The sequence below is a fragment of the Bos javanicus genome, chromosome 3, assembly GCF_032452875.1.
Source record: "Bos javanicus breed banteng chromosome 3, ARS-OSU_banteng_1.0, whole genome shotgun sequence".
Lineage (NCBI taxonomy): Eukaryota > Metazoa > Chordata > Mammalia > Artiodactyla > Bovidae > Bos > Bos javanicus.
In genome coordinates this window covers 92,094,494-92,118,372 of record NC_083870.1, presented here as the reverse complement: position 1 = coordinate 92,118,372, position 23,879 = coordinate 92,094,494, and the positions used below count along the sequence as shown (strand labels likewise).

General features: G+C 50.6%; 1 protein-coding gene and 1 long non-coding RNA gene across 4 annotated transcripts in view; one reads left to right on the top strand and one right to left on the bottom strand.

Annotated features, from left to right (window-relative positions):
- SSBP3 (single stranded DNA binding protein 3) overlaps nt 1-23,879 on the bottom strand; it is a 165,997-nt gene that overhangs the window by 123,858 nt on the left and 18,260 nt on the right. The window lies entirely within an intron of this gene.
- LOC133244552 (uncharacterized) lies at nt 12,982-14,758 on the top strand. The gene is made up of 2 exons (XR_009735442.1): nt 12,982-14,331; nt 14,411-14,758. It is a non-coding gene; the product is annotated as an uncharacterized LOC133244552 (long non-coding RNA).

Here is a 23,879-nt window from a genome sequence, read left to right as displayed (position 1 = left end):
AAGCTAGGCTGCCCCCAGGGTTAGTTCTGCTTTTAGTGGTGAATTTTTTTTCTTTCATTCTCTCCCCTAGATAACAGCAAAGCCTGCATTTACAAGAGCAGTGCACTTCCCAGGGGTCTTAATCTTATTGGATGGGGTTGGTGAGACAGAGGGAATGATCTCAAAGTGGGTTTGCAGAGCATACTATTGTTCTACTTAGACTGCTTATTTACATGGGTTGGAAAGAGGAACGTGGCATAATTCTCCCAGCCTCCACCTTCAGGATCACCATTCTCTGGAGGGCATTCCTGGGAAGGGAGGCACCAGGCCTTAAGAAGCCCCCAAAAGCACAGCACCCCTGAATGCCCAGATACTGTTTGCTGAGTCACAATTCTGTTTTCACAGGGTGAATGATAAAGACACCCGACTTATCACAATGAGATTTTCAATCCCGAACTGCAAACCTCTGAACCGTCTGCTGCCTCGTTTTACCAATCTGGGAAATGGGGATAAGTGTTCCTTCTCCCCGGCACAAAGGAGGACACACAGAGCCTTCAGCAATAAAGTAAATAATGCGTCTTCACCTGGAAGAAAAGTATTTAGCACAAATCAAGGAAATAAGAGGAAGTTCTGCTACCAAATCTGCCATGTGGTATTACATTGGACAGTTACAAAGAAGAGGGATAACCCTTATTCAGACGACTTTACCCCCACGAGCCAGTCTTCTCTGGCTCTCCGAGAAACAGCCTCTTAAAAAACCAAGAAGTTTTGTGTCAGGGGGTAAGAGAAGCACAACACAATTGTCCAGGAAACTACCTTGTATACCAAGAATTTTTTTTAATGTCAATAAAACCACTACACTGACAAGAGCAAAAAACAAAGTTTGATTTTTTTTCTCCCACTGGAAAGGTATATCACAGGAAAAGGCAGATTATTATTTTTTGGTAGAGTTCCCTTAATCAGACTTAACCCGGGATTTACCAAATCTTACAGTTTTTCAGGAAATGGTGATTTGCACAGAGCAGGCACACCTCTCTTTACAGGTGTCTGGATGGGCAACCTCCCCAGCTACCAGAGGAGGAACACAGGGGACGGACCAGGATCCTGGCAAGGTAAGCCCTCGGGAAGGCTCGGCAGTTGGTCCTTAATTCAAATACTTCTTTTCTTCAGACTAGCCTGGTGTGTGAGAAGAGAATGTGTTAGAGCTGTGGAAGGCAAGTTAAGATCCATGAGCCAAACCTGGCCCGCCACCTGTATCTGTAAATAAAGTTTTACTGGAACACAGCCACAACCCATTCACTTCTGCAGTGACTGTGCCTACTTTTGTGCTACAACGCTGAGCTGAGGAGTGGTGCCAGAGACCATACAATCTACAAAGCCAACAATATCTACTATCTGGCCGTTTATAGAAAACAGTTTGCTGAACCCTACTCCAGAATCAAATGCACTCCATTATAAAAGATGTGATAACAGACAGGCTTCCAAGCATGAAGACAGCTAATCCAGCATCCCCACTTTACAGATGGGGAAACTGAGGCCTGGAAAGAGGGAGGTACTTGCCAGGGTCCAACGGCTGGAAAGACTGAGGTCCCCCCTGTCCTTCAACCAGATTCCACCAAACACAAAGTAAGGGATGAGGCTTCTCACAACGCAACACCAGCAGCAGGGGAAAATATAAATAGAAAATCAAACCTTACAAACAAATATTAATGCCTGAGCCAAGCTTAACATCAGAAATGTGAAAAATGGGGAGGGGCAGAGGACAACACGGGATGCACTAAGCAAATTAATATCCAAAACGACAGACTATTCTAAGACTTTTAGAAATACCCCGTCTACGCACCCAAAGCACACGTGCTAATTACAGATCCTGCCCAGGCACCCCTCCTCTCTGCAGAGTGAACTCGACAGTGCCAAACCCCAACAGCTTTGTTTTTTTTAACCAGTTGTCTGCAATTTCAGTTTTTTCTGGTTCTCACACAACTCAGCCCTGGACGAGACCATGTTAGTGAGGTTCGTGCTCAATTGTTTTAACACCCTGGCAATTAAGACCTCTCCCAAAAGGAGAGCCCAGCATTTCCCCTCTGAACAGCTGTGGAAAAATCAGGCAAAGAGGAAAAGGGTCCACCTGGGTCCCCTCCAGCTCACAGAAGGGGCAGGAGGGAGGAGGGGCCCAGAGGAAGGGTCAGAATCCACATCCTCCATCCGTTTCCAGACCTTTCCTCGAATCCGCACCCAGAAAACACTGGACAACCTGGACAGCACAAGTAGATGGAGCAACATTGCAAAGTTAAAATTAATTAGCTGGCATGTCAACAGAGGCTCCATTGTGCCGCACAGTGAGGCAATCAAAGGGCATCGCACACACATGTCGAGAGGCACCTGGCAGCCAGGGTACAAGAGGTGAGGACACGCTCTGTCGTGTCAGCAACATGGTGCCCTAAGTGAATGCAGGCATGCTTTTGTACATGTGTGTGTGTGCGTGCGCACGCACAATGGTGAGTGGAGGTCTGGAGGTCTGCAGTGAGGTCTGGAGTTAAGATTTTCTTAAATTACTTTCAAAAAACCAATAACCAAAATGCCGATCATAACTATTCTATCTGAGAACTTGGAGTGAAAACAACAGCTAAGGAACTGCACAGCCCAAAGCTTGCCTACGAGCTCCCCAAGTGGCCTGGGGGAGGAAGCCAGGCATCGGGAGCGGCCACTCTCATGGAGGATGCCAGGGAGGCCAGGCGCCCTCCACACAAGTGCCAGAGCTAGGGTGGGATGAGGCCCAGTGATCAATCACAGGTATTAGGGACTCTGGTATTAGGCTCCCTGATCTGCTTGCGATCACCCCATCCAACCTCATCATGAACCACCACCCCCATTCGCCCGCACACCCTGCTGTTTCCCAGATCTGCCAACAGCTGTCTCCCACCCCAGCCACGCTCCCACTGTTCCTGCACTGCCCCGGCCAGGTCTAGGAGCATGGGACGCCAGTGCTCAAATCCCGGCTCAGACATACACTGTTGTGTAACCTTGGGCAGGTTACTTAACCTCTCTCTGCGTCAGTTTTCTCATCTAGAAAACTAATTCTAACTCTGACCTCATAGTTATGGTATAGGTTTAAGTGAGTTAGTTTACATAGAGAACTTAGAACACTGCATGGACAAAGCAAGAGTTAAATAACACTGCTAATGCCCCCACCCTGCTTCTTGGAGGGTACTTCCTCCAAAAAGACCTTCTCTAATTCCCTCTGTGGGCTAACTGTTCTTTCCTGGAGCCTGGAGCTCCAACTGTCGCTAACATCTCTCTGATGGCATGTATAGCTTATTTACAGCTAATTTCGTATTCACGGATATTTATATAGTTGTTGTCCACACAACTCTGAGTTAGAGTACTAACTATATCCATTCTCATATCCTGCAACATGGAGCACAAACTCAGGTAACTTTCCAGAACCTTCTCATTCATACCTTACACTGGACTGCTACATGGTTTTCTTATAATCCTGCCAACAACGCTGCGATACTCCAGACTGTTATCCTAAGTACACAGATGAAACTCGTGCTTCATCTCCCAGGATGGGTGAGTTAACCCAAGTTACAGTTAGTTAGTAGGCTACTATTCAATTCAGGTTTGCTGAAATTAAAGAAATCGAGCAGGTAAATAATGGGGCCTCCAGTCAGAACTGAATGGTTTTTAGGGCTCCATCAAGACAGATATTAATGCATGCAAATGCACAGAAAAAGGTCTAGGAGGAGGCCCTCCAACTGGTTAAACCTGATTACCAGAAGGAAGAGGACAGCAAGGGGCAAGAAAGTAGGGGGTTCTCTTTACTTCTTATTTCATAGACCTCTATAATTTAGCAATAATTAACACAAGAAGTACTTGGATATTACTTATGTAATTAAAAATAACAAGAGTCATGTTAAACTCACCTCCCACAAAAGACCTTGAAACCACTCACATTTAACTCTAAAAAACTTGAGAGGTATTCAGTTTTCCCAGACAGAAAGCAGGTAAGAACCAGCTTTGGGGAATTTCCTAGAGGCCTCGTGTTGAGGACTCTGAACTTTCAGTGCTGAGGGCCCAGGTTCGACCCCTGGTCAGGGAATTAGGGAGCTAGGATCCCATAAGCCACGCAGTGTGCCCCCCACTCCAAAAAAATTTAAAAAAAGAACCAGAAACTTGGATTCAGACAAACTTGGCTTCCAGTCCCAATACCATGGCTCCCCTTACAGTGAGGGCTTCCCAGGCGGCACCAGTGGTAAAGAACCCGCCTGTCAATGCAGGAGACGTAAGAGACATGGGTTCAATCCCTGGGTCAGGAAGATCTCCTGGAGGACGGCAGAGAAGCCCACTCCAGTATTCTTGCCTGGAGAATCCCCAGGGACAGAGGAGCCTGGCGGGCTACAGTCCTCGGGGTCGCAAAGAGTCAAACACAACTGAAGTGACTCAGCGCACACACATGCCTTACGGCGGAGAAACCTTGTTCAGGTTTCTAAACCTCTCGGAGCCTTGATCCCTCGTGGTGAAGGGAGCCTGATTCAATTCACGCTGAGATTCCCACGAGGCTCCACTTGAAGTCCTCCTGATCAGGTGCTGGGCATACAGGAGTATGGCTGCCTCCCCCTGACTGTGAACCTCAATCCCAGTCTACCCTAACCTACATCCATGGGGCACTCCCTCTCCAAAATGATCTACCTGGGCAAAGGAAAGAGGAAAAAACAAAAGAATGCTACCAACCGCTTCTGCCTATAAAGCCCCCCCTCCCCAAGACTCCCCTTCTGAGAACACCAGTCGTCACTGGGAATCAGGCAAGAGCCAGGCAATAAAAGTGGCAACAGAAACCTTGTGGGCAAGGTCCCCCATGCCCCATTGTCTCTGTAGTCCAATCTGTGCCTCTCACGCAAGGTTTCTGGGATGTAAAAAGCATCCAGATAAATGGGTCTCCACCACCAAGCTCTTACACAAGGAAAAGCATCTAAATCAATTAACATGGGGGAGGTCCCCACAGAGCCCTCCCCTGGAGACGAACATCAGGAGGGTGAGAGCACAAAGAACAAGGAGCCCTCCAGGGCCAGACAGGCCAGAGAGGCGGCACAGCCAAGGACACGAGGCCAGTTCTGACTTCCCAAGGGCCTAAGGCGCTTTGACAGTCAGCCCCTTCCAAAGGCACTCGTGAGTAGCTCTGCCAGGACAAAGTTGGGAAGCAGCACCCAGCTTGTGAAGCAATGTGCTGGCAGTTCTGACAGCCTTTTGTTTTTAAAGTGTGTTGTGTATACCATACGCCCCAAGCATTCCACATCTAAGAATATCATCACGTACACGTGCACAAACATTTTGCCACGAAGATGTTCATCACGGTTTGCCTGGTGGCTCAGTGGTAAAGAATCTGCCTGCAATGCAAGAGATGTGTGTTCAATCCCTGGGTCGGGATGATCCTCTGGAAAAAGAAATGGCAACCCACTCCAGTATTCTTGCCTGAGAGATCCCATGAGCAGAAGAGCCCGGTAGGCTAAAAGCCATGGGATCACAGAGTCGGATACAACTTAGCAACTAAACAATAACAACATGTTCATCAGAGTTTGTTTACAGTATGAGGAAACTGGAAAGAATCTTAATGCTACACAGCGAGGGACTGATAAATTGTCACATCCAAGAAGCAGAATACTTTGTGATCACTGAAAAAGATGGATACTATCTATTGACACGGAAGGGCAGAGGCTTACAGGAGCCCATTACCCAACAAAACAGATGCTTAGTGAAGAAAGACAGACGGCTCCAAAGGATGGAGATACAGCCCAGGAAACGGTGAGCGCCACCTGGACCCACAGTTGTCCGTATCTCAAAAAAACTGGGGACCAACAGACAACCCAGTCATCTCCTAGCCTGTACTTTTGATTAAAGTTTTAGGATTCCTCAACCAGATGAGGTCCCGTGGTCAAATAAATGTCAGACACGCTGCGTTTCACTCTGTTTATCCACCTCATATATGCTATCCCACTTCTAAGATCTGCAATGCATCTTAATGCACTGGAAACTCTTGAGAAGTCCTACTCTAGAGAAACTGCTGAACCCTGCATTTCCCAAAAGGATCCAGCTGCAGATCCTTTACTGAAACATGTCCAAACATCTCACTGAAGAGCTGGGGAAGCCTGATCGCTTGACAGCACCCAGGATATGGTTGGGGGACCTGGGGACCCCCGTGACTCTCACTTCCTGAAGAATCTTCAGCCAAGTCATCTCCTTATCCTGGGCACAACCTCTCCATCTGGGAGTTGGACTAAACCACAGAGTGACCATGGGGGCCACGGGAGGAGGCATAACGGTTGGAAGCTTAGCAGGTGTGACCTTTGGCATCCCACACCCCTTAAACTGGTAGATGGCTCTGTCTTTCTGTTACACTATTTGGCCTGCCACCTAAGACTTCACTTAAAGAAAGGGATCTCCTGCTAAAAAGGGGGAAAAAAAAAAGTAAGTTAAAAAAAAACCACTGAAGTCTATGTCCTGTAAGGTCCCTCTAACCATTACAGCTGACTTTCTTTAAATCTGTATTTCATGTGGGAAAAAGTCCTCTCAAACGGAGGGGCTGAGTAGAGTCAGGAAAAGGCGAGGGTTTGAGCTGAACTTACTGAAAAAAAGGCTCTGCGGGTTTAGGGTTGGGGATGAACCAGGGAGCCTGCCTGTGGGCAGGAAGGTGGGGGGCAGGGGTCACGCTGCTAGGGGAGATGAGACGGACTGTGCAACTAAGTGGACGGATGAAAAGGCATCTTGAAAACCAAGGTCAAGAACATCCACATGGTGGCTGACAGCAAGAAATCGGCTGATGTTTGAAGAGTTACGCGATCAAAACAAGAGAGCCACTCGTTAGGTGACCATGGCGCTCGGATTCTGTGGCTCAGCGTGGAAGAAGGGCTGAGGAGGAGAGGCGCCGCGGTCACCTGTGCTCACAGTCCAGCTCTATGAGGGCAGCTGCAGAATCCAAGGTTCAGCTTGAACGAGGACTTCAAACTCAACCTTCAGCTCAAACCTGGTACATGAGGACGCTCAGGATGGGATTAGAACTCAGACTCGCCCAGCAGTCTGAGTACCTGACCGTGTCATTTTGACCAAGACAGGATTTCCAAGGATGGCGCCTGCAATGCCATGCCAGCCACACACCCACCCCCCAACTTCCTCATCTCTCCACCGCTCAGCATCCCCACATCCTAGGAGGGTCGTGCATGGTGTAAAAGGTCATCCTGGGGACCTCCGAAGAGAAATCAACATGTGGAGTGGAATTCAGAGCATCTGGAAGAAAAGGCTGCTCGCGCGTCTTCCAACGAGGCGGGTTCAATCACATTTCGGCAGTTGGCTGGTCCCCGCCGTCCATCCCCTTCTGGCTGGCCAGTAGGCACTCCGATTCAAACGGCTCTTCTTCAGGCAGACACCACACACCCGATGAGATGTGCCAGGGCCCTCCTGGAAGCTGGCGCTTGGCTCCATCAGACAGGTACGGGGCTTCCAACTGGAATACAGTGATGCCGTGCCTCCAACTTTCACTTACCTGGAAATCCAAAGAGCCAGGAACTCACACAACATCACTGGCCGACTTCCAGTCTGAAGTGTGACACCAATAACAAGGAACTCATCTCACATGCCAATGTCGTTTGACTGACAATGACTAAAATGCTGTATGGAAAAGAAACTCTGAACCTGGGTCAGGAGGAAAGAGTTACTGTGACCTACTTGTAATGCCTGACATGAGTGGGGAGCACCCACATGTATGCCAAGCATCTGCCGTCTGTCCCGGACACCAGAACTAGCCTTCAGGTTGGATTCTGACTCTGAGCTTCATAGGGTACTGGACATGTGACTCTGGAAAGCCACAAAAGTCACCTACCTGCTTTTCATGAACAACCCGGGATGATAAGCCTGGGCCTTTGCCCCCGCAGGACTGCTGGAGGGTGCCAACGGGCTCATGTACAGGAAGCTGTTCTTTAATGTGTCCAGCAAGGGGGATTATTATATTTAAGGGATTACAGTTCCTCTCCACAAGAGTGGCCCTAAGGCACTGCACGATCCTGAAGAGGCTTCTAAATCAACAAAGAATTAGCACGAGCGTGGTGGCTGCAAGTGGGGCCAGCCCTCGGGGAGACGAGCCTCCAGTCTCAACTGGGGACGTGCTCAGGGCCTGGCTCTCTGCTCCCACGCCCCAGGGGACAGAGCGCCGCTGGGATCCCTGTGTCCTCGCTGGTCCTTCCCAGTGGTGCCTGGCTCAGGGCCATGGGCACATGCGGCCCAGAGACCGAAACACTCAAGGCCACAGGGCCCAGTTTACCAACTGAGGGAGCCAACCACCTCCTCCCAGCAGGGCTGAGAGGAGAACAGCAGTGATGTGTCTGCCAGAAGACTACCCCTGCAGGGGTTCCCCAGGGAGCGGGGTTGGGTAGCAGGCGACCCCAAGCTATGGACATTTCTCCCACTGTGTTGTTGTTATAACCGCACTGGGTCGAGCTGCGGGTAACACTGCTTTCTCTGGGCTGGAGCTGTTGTGTTCTTGGAAGACAGAGTAGCCCAGGGTCTGGACTGGGTTCAGGGCATGCTCACACACCCAGGGTACGTGCCCTGCTGGTGGAGCAGAGATGCTATCACGAGCTGAAGTGTCCAAGTGAGAGAAAGTGTGTGTGCACACCATGTGCCGCGAGCATGCTGCACCTTACACAATGGGTGTGCTTTAGAAGGATGTCTCAAGCCTTGGGTCTGTTGGGTTTTTTTTTGGCCATACCACAGGGCATATGGAATCTTAGTCCTTGACCAGGGATCGAACCTGCACCGCTTACACTGGAAGCATGGAGTCTTAACCACTGGACCACTAGGGAAATCCCAAGAAGGCCTGTTTTGCCAGAGCCTTCCCATGACATAGCACAGGGTCAGGGGTGCAACACACCCAATTCAGAATCTCAGTGTCTTGTCAAGCACTGTGACTTTGGAGGCATTATTCACCCACCAAGCCGTTTTCTATAAAGTGTGGCTAAAATCACCCCCACTGGACTGATGAGAGGACCATCAGTAATAATTACTAATATCGAGAGATAAGACAGCATCATGAAAATAACTACTGTGTACAGGAGCTATGCGCCTCCCAGTGCTGTGCTGGGCACTCTGCCCACATTCTATCTAATCCAGCCCAAGTCCCACGGACTCTTGAACAAGGACAGTTGGCAGGGGCTGCAGAGGGGACTGCCTTAAGACTGAATATCGTCTACCCAGCAACCACAGCCTGGTCAAGGAACTGGAGTAGACACTCTCTGAATATACCCCATAGTGCACACTCTGCCCAAAAACCTCATCTTATTTCATGGACATGGGTTATTCTCATTTCACAGATGAAGAAACTGAGGTGGGCAGGGGGACTCCTCAACCTGCCCAACTAGCGGGCCGTCCCATTAGCTAACAAGCATCTATCTGCCAACAACTAGTCCTGGGTCCCATCGGGCAAGGCAGCGGCTCAAGCGGCCGCCAGTGTGTGTGGTCTCCAAAGTCTGGGTCTCGGAGGCTGAACACTGGTCTTCCATGCTGTGTGAGCCTGGAAAAGTTTTCTAACTTCCCTATGGCCCAGTTTTGGAACTACAAAACGGGATCATACCCACTTTCCAGGGTTGGTTATGGGAATTAAAGCACTCCAGGGCCCAGCACAGACTAAGAGCCCAAGAAAGGTCAATTGTCATCAACATCCACTGTCCACATCTTCCAGTATGAAACTCTGCATCTGCCTGGGATGCCCTCCCGTTCACTTTCTCTCTCTCTTGTCTTCTTTGAAGCTCCGCTGCCACACCCCCTTTCCAGGAAGCCCTCCCAGCCCCTGACGCAGCAGGCAACACCCCTTTCCGGATGTCAGACTCCGCCTGTGTCCTCCTCCCAGCACTGACTGTGACCTGCCCACTCGATCGTCAATTGATCTGTCCGCCCTTCTGGATGGCAACCAATCTGATCCTCACCCAGCTCTGCCTCCCCTGAGTGCCAAGCCTCTGGCAGGACCGAGATGACACTCAATAAACAGTAACCAACCCACCGCAGCGTTCCAATTCTTCTTACAACAGCAACCCCTTACTGAGCGCTCAGGGGTGTCAGGCATGGTGCTAAGCACTGCTCCCCTGCACTGCCAGTGGACACCGGGGCCTTGACCCCTGTTTTACGGATGAGTAAACTGAGGTTCAGCAGGACTAAGCAATTAGCAGAAGGCCACAGGGCTGGAGAACAGCTGGGCCAGGACAGGAGCTAAGGCTGCCTGAACCAAGCAGACCTTAACGTTAGCCTAGTCTGTCTCTAGCCATCTTTGCTTCTCTTCAAATTTCCTTTGTGTGTATAAGGTGGAGGGAGGAGGGGTAGGAAGGCATCTTTTTGCACAAAGTGAGGCATCCCTGCATAGAATTTCCCCAGTACTGGGAACAATTCGTAGCAAGATCTGGGCCTGTGCACCGGATGACTCTGATGTGCCCCGGCCCTCCTCCGACTGTCACCAGCACTAACCCACTGACACTGACACCCAAATGCCACCTGACTGACTGACAGCCTGGCTTCCACCTTCTTCCCTCTTCCCCTCAAGGGCCCCCAGAACCAACAGGGGAAGTTGGTTGCCAATGGCAACGGCCTAGGGAGCAAGGTGAGACCTACCAGCCCACTGCTAAGGGCTGGAGGGAAATTTTTAACAGCCTCTGGGGCCCCTTTCCATCAATCAAGGCAGCCTCTTCCCTCCATGGGCCTCAGTTTCCACTTCTATACAAAGCAGATGCTACTCTCCCTGATTCTGGTTACAGAGCTGGGGGGTTACGGGAATCGCAGTCAATCAGGCCTCTGGGGTGGTCTGGATGGTTTAGATGGGCTGGCAAGTGTTTGGGGTTTTTGTTTTCAGCAAGTGTTTTTAAAAAAACAAGAGGGACTTCCCTGGTGGTCCACTGGCTAAGTCCCCGTGCTCCCAGTGCAGGAGACCTGGGCTTGATCTCTGGTCAGAGAATTATATCCCACATGCCACAACTAAGACCTGGTGCAGCAAAAAAAAAAAAACCCCACAGCAGACCCCTCCTCCACCAGCCTACTTATACCCAGAGGCTGCACATCTAGGTGTCTAAGCTGAGTACCATGTGCTGAGCCTGTTCCAGGGAAGACCGCTGGAGCTGGAGATAGGGAAAGCGGCTCCTCTGTCCACGGGATTCTTCAGGCAGGAATACTGGAGTGGGTTGCCATTTCCTTCTCCAACTGGAGCTGGAGTGACCACCAATTATTTTCATCTCCACTAGAGATGTCATCTCTACTAGACTGTAAGCCTGTGTGTGAACATTGCTCAGTTGCGTCCAACTCTTACAACCCCACGAACTGTAGCCCTCCAGGCTCCTCTGTCCATGGAATTCTCCAGGCAAGAATACTGGAGTGGGTAGCCATTCCCTTCTCCAGGGGATCTTCCTGACTCAGGGATCAAACTCAGGTCTCCTGTATTGCAAGCATATTCTCTACTGTCTGAGCCACCAGAGAAGCCCAACTATAAGCGTTCTCAACAGGAAAGACAGGCTACTACTGATGCCTCCCCTAAGAGCACTCAGGAGTTTCCAAGAAAAGCTGCCTGAAGGGCTCAAAAAGGCAATGGGCACGGGGCTGTGAGCCCACCTTTGGGGGGGTGCCAGGCCATCTGAGCAGCCTTCTGGAAGCAGCTAAGAGGCAGGGGAACAGGAATGTGTGCAGGCGTCCAGTGGTGTCTAGAGTCCGAGGCCAGAGTAGCCAGGTGGCTGGCACACCTGAGCTCTCACTCCTATGGCTACTCACCAGGAACCACGGACTCCAAGAATATGGTCCCTCTGGGCAAACACCCTGGGAAGGCTGCCTCATCCCACTGACCTTTGTTATTAATCCCTCGGCAAGCCACAAAGGGCAGAGCCATCGATCCTTCCAGGCACCTCTGGTCAGGTCCCTCCCACCCTCCAGTTCATGAACTGTCCAAGCCTTTCTGGGATTGTTGTTGTTTAGTCACTAAATCCTGTCCAACTCTTTGCGACCCCGTGGATTATAGCCCACCAGGCTCCTCTGTCCATGGAATTCTCCCTGCAAGAATACTGGAGTGAGTAGCCATTGTCTTCTCCAGGGAATCTTCCCAACCCAGGGATCGAATCCACATGTCCTACACTGCAGGCAGATTCTTTACCGCTGAACCACTAGGGAAGCCCTTATCCATGCCCAATACCTAACATTTTCCAGAGTAAGATCTGGTCACCAAGCACCCTCACCCATCGTGTGATGGATGCCCACATTTCACAGGGGAAGAATCCGTGGCTCAGAGAAACCAAGCAGTCAGTAAAGCTGTACCAAGTGAAGCAAGCTTCCACATCCCTCTCCTCCATCCTCTAGCCAACCAGAACAACCCCACACTCCCCGCAGGGACCTGCCAGGAATAGCAAGCACACAACTTCAGCCCCTCAGGAACCCAGAGGGATTTGCAGCTGATGGCTCAAATACTGACCCCGCCCAACCCAATTCAGAGTGCCAGGGAGCTAACTGGCCTCCAGGGCATGAACTTGCTTTAAAAACGTTTTCAGTCTTCATTTTGTGAAAGAACTGTAGCCAGATCTTAAATACAAAGATCAACCTTGGGTATGCAAGGTAGGGCGGAGGAGGGACCCCCCCCCCCACCAAGGGAGATGTCAATAGCAATTTGGTACCCTACCTCCTCAGCACAACCTAGGAGTCTAATGTCACAGATAACCTTGTTCTGTGGCAAAACAAACAGGGGGGCAGACGATGCTGACCAGGCCTGCCCCTTCAGGTCATTTCACATGGCCCAGGAGCCTTCTGACAGGTGGTTCTCCACTTGTTCAAGGCCTGCTCTGTCCCCAAGTTCCCCAATGATGGGCAGGACCCTCTGGGGAACTTCACTTGAGTCTCATGACAGCCTGACCAAGAACTGTTACCACCATTTTCCTGATGGGGAAACTGAGGCTCAGGCAGGGAGACAGGCCTCCTGGGGGGCACTCAATACACAGACATGCTAGACAGAAAAGCCCAGAAGTGGATGACAGACCTCTGGGTGGCATTTACTTTGCTTTGGGGTCACAGCACACGTACTCATTCATTTACTGGTTTAGCAAAGACACATGGTGGACCCACCAGGTATTACTGTTTAGGGTCTGCAAGAGTGAGTCTCAAGCCCATGCCAGAACACGGGCCTCGGCCTTCTCTCTGTGGGATTCCCAAAGGCTTGGTTGAAGCTGTTATGGGACAGCCCAGCTACCAGCCGCTTCTGCTTTCCAGCAAGTGTCAAGCTGTGGGTCACAGGAAATAGGCCCTGGAAAACCAGCTTATGTGAGGGGACACCAGCCATGGTCTCCCTCCAGAAACCTCCAGTCTCTAGACGGAAAAGATGGTGAAGGCAAGAACTTGAGAGCTCAGGCAGAAACCGTTTTTTATGAAGTACCAGCTTTTAAAGAGAGACACACAGCCCTTCCTTTTGGACTTTATCTTGACTTGACAGACGGCTGCGGTGGCCCTGCCTGCAGTTGGGGACCAGGCGGTAAAAACCTCATCCACAGGGCACCAAGAGCAAGGCCACCCCTGGGCCATTAGAGGGGGCACAGGTGGTGCCGACGAGACTCAGGGCTCTGGCATGGGAAGGGGGAGGGAAGGGGAAGAAAGGAGAAAGGAGGAGGGGTCAGGAAGGAGAGGGGGAGGAAAGAGCCTTTGTGCTAGCCTCCCATCCTCCACCACAATCCCCAAGAGCAACAATCAGTTATGCAAATAGTAACCCCTCCCCCAGCCTGAGCCATCCACCGCTCCTAGGCCCTGCCCCCTCCCTCTGGGTCTCTAAACACACATGCTTTACACACACACACAGAGTAGGTTTGTCTCCACTGTGTGACTCTCACACACACACACACACACACACACACACACACACACACACGGCGGGGGGGCGGTTCTCTATTTTGTTTCTGCTGTGACTGACACACTCGCACACGCACACGTGTGCACACATGCGGCGGGGAGCTTTGAGGCCTTACTTATTCAGAAAAGAAACATGCCCCTGACCCCTGCCCTCTACCTGCTTGGGTTAAGACCTTTAGTCTTTTGAAATTAATTTTACCTGGTTTTACCCCCGCCAACCTCTTTCTCCATTAGACTTTCTCACTTTGGGGCCAGGGACACCTAACCTTGGGACAGAGTTCACAAGTGCAAGAAGGGATCCACCACTCAAAGCCTCACAAAGTAACTGAACACATCGCCCATTTCCATTTTGTTTCGCTAATTCTCCCAAATGGAGTACAGTCATCTGAAGAGGAAAAACTGGCTTCAAGGTGGCGCCCTCCACACGAGGTCAGTCTGGACCCCCGCAGCCAGGTGAGAACTTCCGGCTGAGCTGTTATCCCCCCTGCTCTCTTTTTCATGAGACACACTCTTCTGATTGTTTCAGTTTCAGATTATCGTCAGCATCTAAATTGGGAATCCCAGCTCCCCCACCACCGGCACACCAGAGGTGGATATTCAAAGCAGGACTTATTGACAAACGGCGATGCAAATCTGTCCCGTAAACCTGTGCACATATGACACATACACCGAGGCCACTGTCCACCCCAGGAGCTTCCAGCCCAGCCAAGAAGCAGGGGATGTGAGTGTCATCTGTCACCCGCAGCTCTGGGATGGCAAACAATGACCACAGCAATGACGACAGACATCTGTGGGCACACACAGAACCCAGCACCTGCTACATCTCTAGTTAAGCTTTTGCCAGCTTTGAAATAAAGATCATTAAAAGACAAAACCTCAATGTTTTCTGAGTCCTATCTATAGACTGGTTACCCTTACCAGCTGGGTACAGGGGCCCTAAACCAAGGACTTTTAAAACATTCCACTCTGGGAATGCCAGCGGATGGACCACAGCGACTACTGGGGGGGTTGGAGGGGTTTCACAGACCTCACCTCACCCCATTACTGCATTCTCAACAGCTAAAACTGCAACCTCTTTCCTTTTCCTCTGGAAAGTTCCCCCAATCCCAAAGCGCACGAGGGTCTTGTCTTTCCCCACAAGGGCTGCCCCCAGGTGTCATCTGATAAGCCCTCAAAGTCACTCTACAAACCAGAATGGCCAGAGTGCTCCAACCAGTCCAACCTCCAGTGCTGCATTTGCTGAGTGCTTGCTGTATACAGGGCACGGTCCTGCGTTCCTCACATACTTAACCCTGAGAAGCAACCCTTAGGCACTGTTATCCTCTGATTTTGACAGATGAAGACTCTGAGGCTCAGAGAAACATCAGGGTCATGCAGGGACACTCAGGAAGGGTGCCCTCCCCACTCTCAAGCATCAGAACCGGGGTCTGCTATCTGCCGCAGCATTTCTAGCAAGAGAAACTTATGAGACAAATCTTACATATTCAACTGTCTTAACGTTATCATGGGTCCCTGTGGCTTCAGATAACATTCTTAGAGACAGAATCATACGTAAGTTTGAAAAACCATATCTCAAACAACTGAGACGGAGTACAAGTGACACGTGTAAGAAAGGTGGGTCAGAAGATTAAAGTGGCTCTGGCGACAGCATTTAGAACACTGATGCCAAAAACGCCTGTGAAAACCTATAACAGCATTTTTTTGTGCATTTTGAATACAACATTTCAAAATTTACATGTTATCTTCTAAACGCAAGTAATTAAATTAGGAACTTAAACATTTTAAGTAGGGAAACCCACTCCAGCAATGATGAAGCCTCTCCAAGCCACCACAGTTCTGCTCTGCCTCACAGACGCACACAGGCTCCTGCAACCCTCTCTGTGGGCCTCAGGTCCCTCTCTCTCTCCAGCGCCCTGGGCCACACACCCAGGAAGCCATCAGGTTAGAACTCAGGCACTGGAGTTCCCATTTTCATCATGAAAAAACGGAATCAAGTCCATCCTTTCCCATACTCTTAACAAACTAAGTTAACAGACAGATTTTTTCAACTTTCAGTTTTTCTCCCCTGATCTTTGCTTACCCCCCAGGTGACTGCTAACGCTTGCTTAAAGATGATTAAGACAATCTTAAAACAAAAGTAGGTGTTTCGGTACCCAGAAGTGTGGGTTTGGCTCTTTTAGAGTTTGGCACATCCTTATTTTTAGGGATAAGTTCTGCACACAGAGCTCATGAGTAAGAAGGCCCAGGACCACTTAGAGCAGGAGAAAGAGGGGCTTCACCAGAGAAGAGAGTCCCCCAGCTACATTTGCAGCCCCAGACCTCTGTAACTAGGGCAGCAGGTCCCCTCAATTAACACAGCTCCCTCTGAGGGGACTGCCAACAGCGAGCACCTAACTTCAAAACTAACCAGCCACCACCTTTGGGGGCCGGGGCCCTGTCTGGCTCCTTTGAGTCCGCGTGCTGACAGCCAGGCCAGGACCTACCAGCTACTTTTGTTTCATGGGGAGCAGAGGAGACGGGGGCCTCGGGCGGCTGGAGGCTCGAGTTAAGTTTCGCTGGTGAGTTTCGCTGGTGAGTGGCGGGGGACAAAGGAAGGAACCGTGGGGGGAGGGGAGGCCGCAGAGCTGGAGGGCTGGGACAAAGGGGACCAGAGACAAAGGGACAGGAAAAGGGAGCCCGCTTTCTCCTCTGAGGAAGGAACTCTCCACCGAGCCTAATATTTCACTCACACATCCCCAGGCAAGAAACGCAGGATCACCGGTTTTAGGAGGTGCTGGCTTCAGGTGTCACCCCGCCTGTCTCTGCAGCCCACTGGTTTTCCTCGGTCCCCTCTCCTTCCCCCACCCCACGCCTGTCCAGAACGCCTCCTCAGCCCACTTGTTCAAAGTCAGCGAGGCTGCCTTTGATCGGCTGCCTCTCTCCAGCCCTGATCTGCCACCCTGAAGAGAGACAAAGAATTATTTATTTGGAGAAAAGAAAAACCCTGCAAGTGTCAGCCAGTGACAGACATGACACCCTCTCTACAGGAGCGAGGCAGCAGGTGCAAGGTGCTGGGTTTTCTAGTCCTCGGGGGCTTTCGCCAGCAACACACTACCCCCTCCCTCCCCGGGTCCCCTCTGCACCCTCAGCCGCTCTCTAAAATCCCACAGACCTGGTGGCCCTTTGGGGTTTTCCCCTTAAGACCACTGTCTATCTCAGCGGGAGGCCGTAATGATTAATCTACAGTGAAGTGGAGCATGCCAAACACTGGGATGAGGTCTGCCATAAAGATGGCAAAATCTGAAACGTGGGCAAGGTCAGACCCAAAAGACCCTCAATATCTGGCTCTCAGTCCCACAGTCAAGGGAATCTTTGGGCTGTCTTCATTGCAGCTCCTGATTTACTTCAATTTGGGTTTGATTTTTATTTTAGTAAGGGAGAGACAGGATGCCTTACATTAAAAAAGCAAGCCAGCCATCCCCATGGAGGCCAAACCAACTAAGGGGCAGTTTAAGAGTAAGGCCAGGAGGTTGTCTGCCTCCTGGGAAAGCAGGAGGGACAGCAGGAGAAAGGCAGGAGCCACAGGAGCAGCCCTCTTGCATAGACCACAGCCCTCCTACGCAAAACAACCTCAGCTCCTTCCCTCTGGGGGCTGCCGCCCACGCCAGAGTCCTGCTTCTCTGGGCACTGCTCCATTCACCCAAAGGGCAGAAGACCTACAACGTGCCAAGCACGACACAGGGCAGTATAGCCCCTGCACTCCCACAAGAGCATCTCTCACAGCCCATCAAGTCCTTCATGCCCACAGTTTTAAAATCTAGACTTTTACGAGCACCAACTGCGCGGCGGGCACTGGGGGCTCACACATACCCGGGCAGTGGGGACAAGGAGGGTTTGAGGAGTGGGGAGAGCCTGTACTCAAAAGAGGGAGAAGGGATCAGGGCCAATCGGCCAGAGAGAGGCTGGGAGAGCTGTTTCAGGCTCCTCCCTCCTGTGTGGGCTGGGCCGGGCTGGATGGCCAAGCTGGTGGTGGCCATGGCTCCTGCACCAGGTCAGGGGCAGACCCTCCCCCAGAGCACATATGCTGCTGTTTCAGAGGGGCGTGGTCCTGTCTGTGGCCGGGACAGTGAAATCACACCTCCCCCCCACCTCTTCCCTTCATTATCAGGGCAGCTCCTCCTCATGGTTCCTCCTCACCTCACCCCACCCACCAGCCCTGGTCAGGCCCCAGCAACTGCCCCACCAAATAATGAAGACCAAGGATCAGGCCACAATGGGTTCTGGATCAGAACCAGCTTTTGCCCTCATGAAAAGAACTCCATGGTGACACATCTATGTTAAAAACATTTTTGAAAAGAAAATAGGGAGCAGGAAAAAAGCCATGTCTGGATGGGGCTTCCTGAGAAGCAGCGGGCCAGAGTGGCCCCCAGCCCGTGACCCTGGCCCACCCCCGGGGCGGGATATTCCAGGACAAACTCGCTGACTCACCGGAAAGGGTGGTGTTATGGTGGGCACCTGCGCCTCTCCGAGGTGGCCTGGGCCCGACTGCACGCCCAGCCCCCAAGCCCCTAGGAGGGGGATTGTGTTTTTGGTAAAGCCCAGGAAACTTAACTCAGGTTGGCTGAAAGCTTCCTGAAAATCAGCGTTCCCTCCACTCTTTTCTGGCCTTGTGGGTTTGTGCTCCCAGTAACCAATTCTTAAAAATTTTTCACTAGAATAACAGCTGTACAAGGACATTTTTGTTCCAACTCTTCTCTTGTCTCCAAGGTACAATCAAATCATCACTTTCTCCAAACTCTCAGTCATACCTTGACAAGGTGCTGGATGGCTCGGCTCCATGAAGCCACACACCAGACGCTGGGACCACAGATGTATCCTTTACCATCGCTTTACAGACAAAGGAGCAAACACTCCGTTATCTTCAGGTGACTAAGTCCAAAAATCACAGACCCAGCCAGCATGATGGCCAGAGGACTGAGGCGGAGGCAAGCGTGACCTAGCTATTTTCCGGTCAAGGGGAGCCAAGGAGAGCCTAGAATAATACATTCAGGTAACTTCTTGGAGGAAAAGCCCATCTGAACCTGCAGGATGTGCCTTCCGTTTAAATATCTGCGGTTAGCATCTTAAAACACACAAGCCCCCGGTAAAGGGAAAGAATGTCTGTAAGTTCTGTGAGGACAAAGCATTTGCCCATGTCCTTTTGTCAGGAGCCACACCTCAGGGGCATCAACTATTTGAAGAAGGAAAGACTAGACTGACTATCAGCGTGAAAAACAAGTATCTGCTCTGACTCCTCAGTGGATTCTGGAGTATTCTGAGCTGATAGCATTAGGACAGCCTGACTAGAAAGTGATGATTTAAAGGGAGTGAGCATTTCAAGTCCCAGGAAAACCCTGAATGGCCAGCTTGGAACCAAAGAAACCCCCCACCACTGCCGCCAGGTGTGGCCAGATCTTCCGGGAAGCACAGATAAGAGCCACTCACAATTAGAAGCCATGGCTGCTGCACAAAAACCCACAGCCCAGAGTCCTGAACCACCCCCTGGAATCCTGTTTATCCTCCGCGGCTAAGCAAACACAAGTCTTCTCAGATAATGCAAAGGTCAACTGTAGATTTGTGTGAGCTGATAAAATCGCCACCAACTCTGAATTACAGGGGGTCATATCATAAAATATTCCTGCACGGATAAGCAGGGAGAGTTAGAGGAATCAGAACCAGCTGCTTCCCATCATCCTAGGTTAACATCCCCTGGGCTTTCCAGGTGGCTCAGCGGTGAAGAATTCCATCTGCTGAGCAGGAGATGCAGGTTCAATCCCTGGCTCGGGAAGATCCCCTGGAGAAGGAAATGGCAACAGTCCTGTACTCTTGAATGGGAAATCCCATGGACACAGGAGCCTGGTGGGCTATAGTCCATGGGATCACAAAAGTCAGACACAACTTAGCAACTAAACAAGACTCCAGCTGAGTGACACTGCAGGACTCCTGACCTTGCACACCCACTTCTCAATCCCCGTCACAAAACAGAAAAACCTGGCAAGAGAAGAGTCACAGGGCACCCAGCCTAGAGGCCTCAGCAGTAGATGTAAGCTGGGCTAATTGAGTACTGGACATTTTTGCACACATCTCTGAGGACACTTCAGGTCCGAGGCTCCATCAACATCAGAAATCTATTTCACAAAAGAAAGGCAAACACCAAAACCAGGGCTCAAAACAGGCAGCCACATGTGGACATGTCCTGAGGACACTGAGGCTTTAGGGAGCCATTCACAGAGAACAGAGCCCTGGGAGGTAGGGGTCCTCGATCACTCTGTCCACAGATCTGAACTAGGTGTCAAGCCCCCGAGTTTATGGGCCCTATCCCATGGCCTCAAAGATGATTGTGAGACTCTTCTTATAATTAGATGATGTCTTAAATTGAGACATGGGACTTTCCCGGTGGTCCAGTGGTTAAGACTCCTCACTCCCACTGCAGGAGTCATGGGTTTGATCCCTAGTCAAGGAACTAAGATCCGAATGCCAGCCCAGTAGGCCAGGAAGAAAGGAGGAAGTCATCACAAGTGCACAAAGTTCTCACTCATCCCTAGATGAGACTGAAGCACAGCCCAGCAACAGGCACTCCATTCTGGGAAAGGAATGACGGTCAGGGGCATGCAATAGACAAAAACACGACACGAGCAATGATTAGGGATTCCCCATAGAGAGAGAGAACAAAGGGAGGTGCTCCAAGCAGGGAGAATGTCTGTGCAAAGGCCCTGAGGTAAGAAGCCTGGCACTGCCTGGCAACATGTGGTATCTAAGTCTCAGGGTTCACACTCCACCCTAATGACAGAAATACACAGTCATAAATTTTATTTCCAAACACAGAAGCATTCCAAAACTTACTCAATTTTTTTCTTTCCCAACATACAAGGTTCACCATCTCTTCAGCCCTCCCTGCTTTCCATTTCTGCAGTGGCTTCCTGGGAACAGGAACCTCTCATTACCGAACAGCTCACATGGACCTACAGATCAGGACAAACCTTAGCTCCTCACTGGCCAGTGGTCACGCCAGCTGCCCGTCCAAGTCTCCAGAGCAGGCCTAGGCAGGGAGAGGGGTAGGGGTAGGGGCAGGCTGGGGGGTGGGGGTGGGGGCTTCCTAATCCAAAGAAAGAGCAAATCAGATCCACTCTGGACCGAGGCATAGGCCAGGAAGGAAGTAGGAAGTCATCGCAAGTGCAGAAAGCCCTTGCTCATCCCTAGGTGAGACCAGAGCACAGCGCGGCAACAGGCACTCCATTCCAGGAAGAGAACGATGGGAGCGATGATCAGGGGCAGGGAGAGGGGGTAAGAACTCAGCCCTGGCCCTGAACATGGTGTGTGCTGGGGACGCAATGTGAAGTCAAAGTCGCTCATTCGTGTACAACTCTTTGCGACCCCATGGACTATACACTCCGTGGAATTCTCCAGGCCAGAATACTGGAGTAAGTAGCCTTTCCCTTCTCCAGGGGATCTTCCCAACCCCAGGGATCGAACCCAGGACACAAAGACTTCTAACTTAAAAGCATTTGGAAGCTCTGTCCTCACCCCCAGTCCCCACCAAAAACAGACTTCAGGAAGAAAATTAATCAAGTTTTACAAGCTTCTCTATTTACCCAGAGCTACAAATCTATCACTGGGGAAGCTTTTAAAATAAACTCTCTTCCAGCACCGTTACTTCCTTTCTTCTGTTTGCCACAACACACACACACACACACACCACCTCTTTAACCTTGGCTGTGGATCCTGAGTTTGAAACTCCAAATTCAGAACACACACCAATCCACCACTTATAAATACTTCCTGCTTTTTATTCTCTTCTTCTCATTTACTCCTATGTCTAAATGTACCCAGTTCCCTAAGCAGGGATACCTGCTCAAGAACACTAGCTACCTTTCAACCTCTCATTCCAGCCTTCCAGAAATATTCAGTGGGCATCTTCTAGGGCACTCTGCACCACTGCCTCAAAGCAGTCCTGCAAGTTGAGTGCAGTCTCCATTTTACAATGAGGATCCTGAGGTTCAGAGGTGAAGCAATGGGCACAGGTTACACTGTGGTAAAGGCTCTAGTGGGGGATTCAAACCCAGGTTACTTCACCCAATTCTCTGCACCCTGGTTCCCAGCATCCCTCCCCTAGAGCCAGACACAAAAAGCAAAATTGCTTCCTTTAAAAACAAAAAGAAAAGATGACTCATTTTAGATCACCAGCAGCTCTAATATTAAATGTTGAAAACTAGTGCTTGAAAAAGGCCATTTTAACTGGAGCTTCCAAAAAGGATCATAGAAAACCCAGCCAGCACAAAGTCGAACCTGTGCTTCAACACCAGTGATCCCACCCATGTGGTTCTGGAGGCACAGGGTCTGCAGCAGCCTTCCCCCATTCAGGGAGGATGCCCAAGGTGCTACACGGAGCTGGCACACTAGTGATTGAGGTTAACCTTCTGCTGCCCCAATAAGTTGGGAAAAGAGAAGCAAACAATGGGTGGTCTTCCTGCAGTGGCCCCTGGATCTTTCCTGTGGCTTAGGGTTCTCCAATCAAAACAACCCACATGCCTAGCCCCTTTTAGCACCTAGAGCAGATCATTTCATGAACTCCCAGGAGCTGGAGGGGGAGAGGGGAGAGAGGAGGGGCTCTCTGCAGATGAGGGAGATCCAGGCTATCCACTGGGGTCTGTGGCTAGATGCAGTTCAGATCTCACTTTCAGTTCTGAGGCTGCTTACAACCCATCTCCAGCCTCTGCAGGGGAGGCAATGACACAGCATCCCCCAGAAAAACAAACCGGGAAGAAGGACTTGCTCTATTTTCAAACTGGCCTACCCAACTGGTCCCAAACTCCCTGGCTGGCTTTCTACACCTCTAGACCCACAACTGGGCCCTACTATTCTAATTCCACCTTCCTCCCCAGCAAGAAGGCCCTCTCCTCTCTGGCCTCAATCTGTCCCCAACCACTACCTAACAGAGTCCCCTTCCTGCCTGCCGGCATCTCTTCTCCTCGCAGCCCCCAGCCCGTTCTCAGCTGGATCCTCTACATGTGGCACCTCCGGCCCCAGCTCTCAGCTTGCCTCGGCTCTAAAGCAGAGGAGAAAGAACTTTCATTCCTCCTGTCTCCTCCCATTGGGTTGCTCGGTATATAAAAAAACACTTTATAAAATCTCTGACATTATTCACAAGTGCTGGTGTCTCTGCGGTCCCACCCTGCCGCACACACACAGTCGTGTCCTCACCAGATCCTGCCTTCTATTGCATCTCACCTAGGTCAGAAAACCCCCTGGAGGTGAGAGACTGGGAGAGACCCTAGAAAGGACTTTAACTCAATGACTGAATTGCTTGAAATCCAACTTCTCATTTGCAGCAAAAGCAAAGCTGCCAAACGCTGGGCCATCCTTCCTTCAAGAAAGGAAAGGTTTCCAACCAACCCTTTCAACCAAAGCCAGTGTGGCCTCTTAACTAAAATCCCTCCACTCCACAGAAGGGCTTTCTCGGATTATTTTCCTTCAAAAAAACACAATTTACACATTGCATGTCTTTACTTTCCAAACCATTCAGAATTAGGAAAAGGGGGGAAAAAACACGTCTGTTTCTATTTGAAACTGTCAAAATTAGCATTCAGTAATTAAAAATCACACCCTTTCTCTTAATAACCTAACCAGCATGATACAATCAGGTTGTGCCAACTCTTTAATCTAATTGACTAATTACAGATTTTAATTTAGTCAGTTACTGAACAACTGTTGACAATTTGTTTTCATTAGGGACAGAACAGAATAAATATTTAGGCTTCCAGTCACAGAGACTCCTGTGATCAAGCTCTCCACCGTGACCCCAACTTCAGAGCAAGCTCTGGCTCCAACAGCATCCTGAGGCTCAGGTACACACGCAGCTCTCAAGCCATTTCTCGGCTCCATCCTGTGCCTGCACAAACCCTCCCAGGAGTCGCCCCTCTTAAGGCAAAATCCTGAAGTGCGAGCAGCGGCCTCGATCCCCAAAGTACAGGCAATTCCCAAAT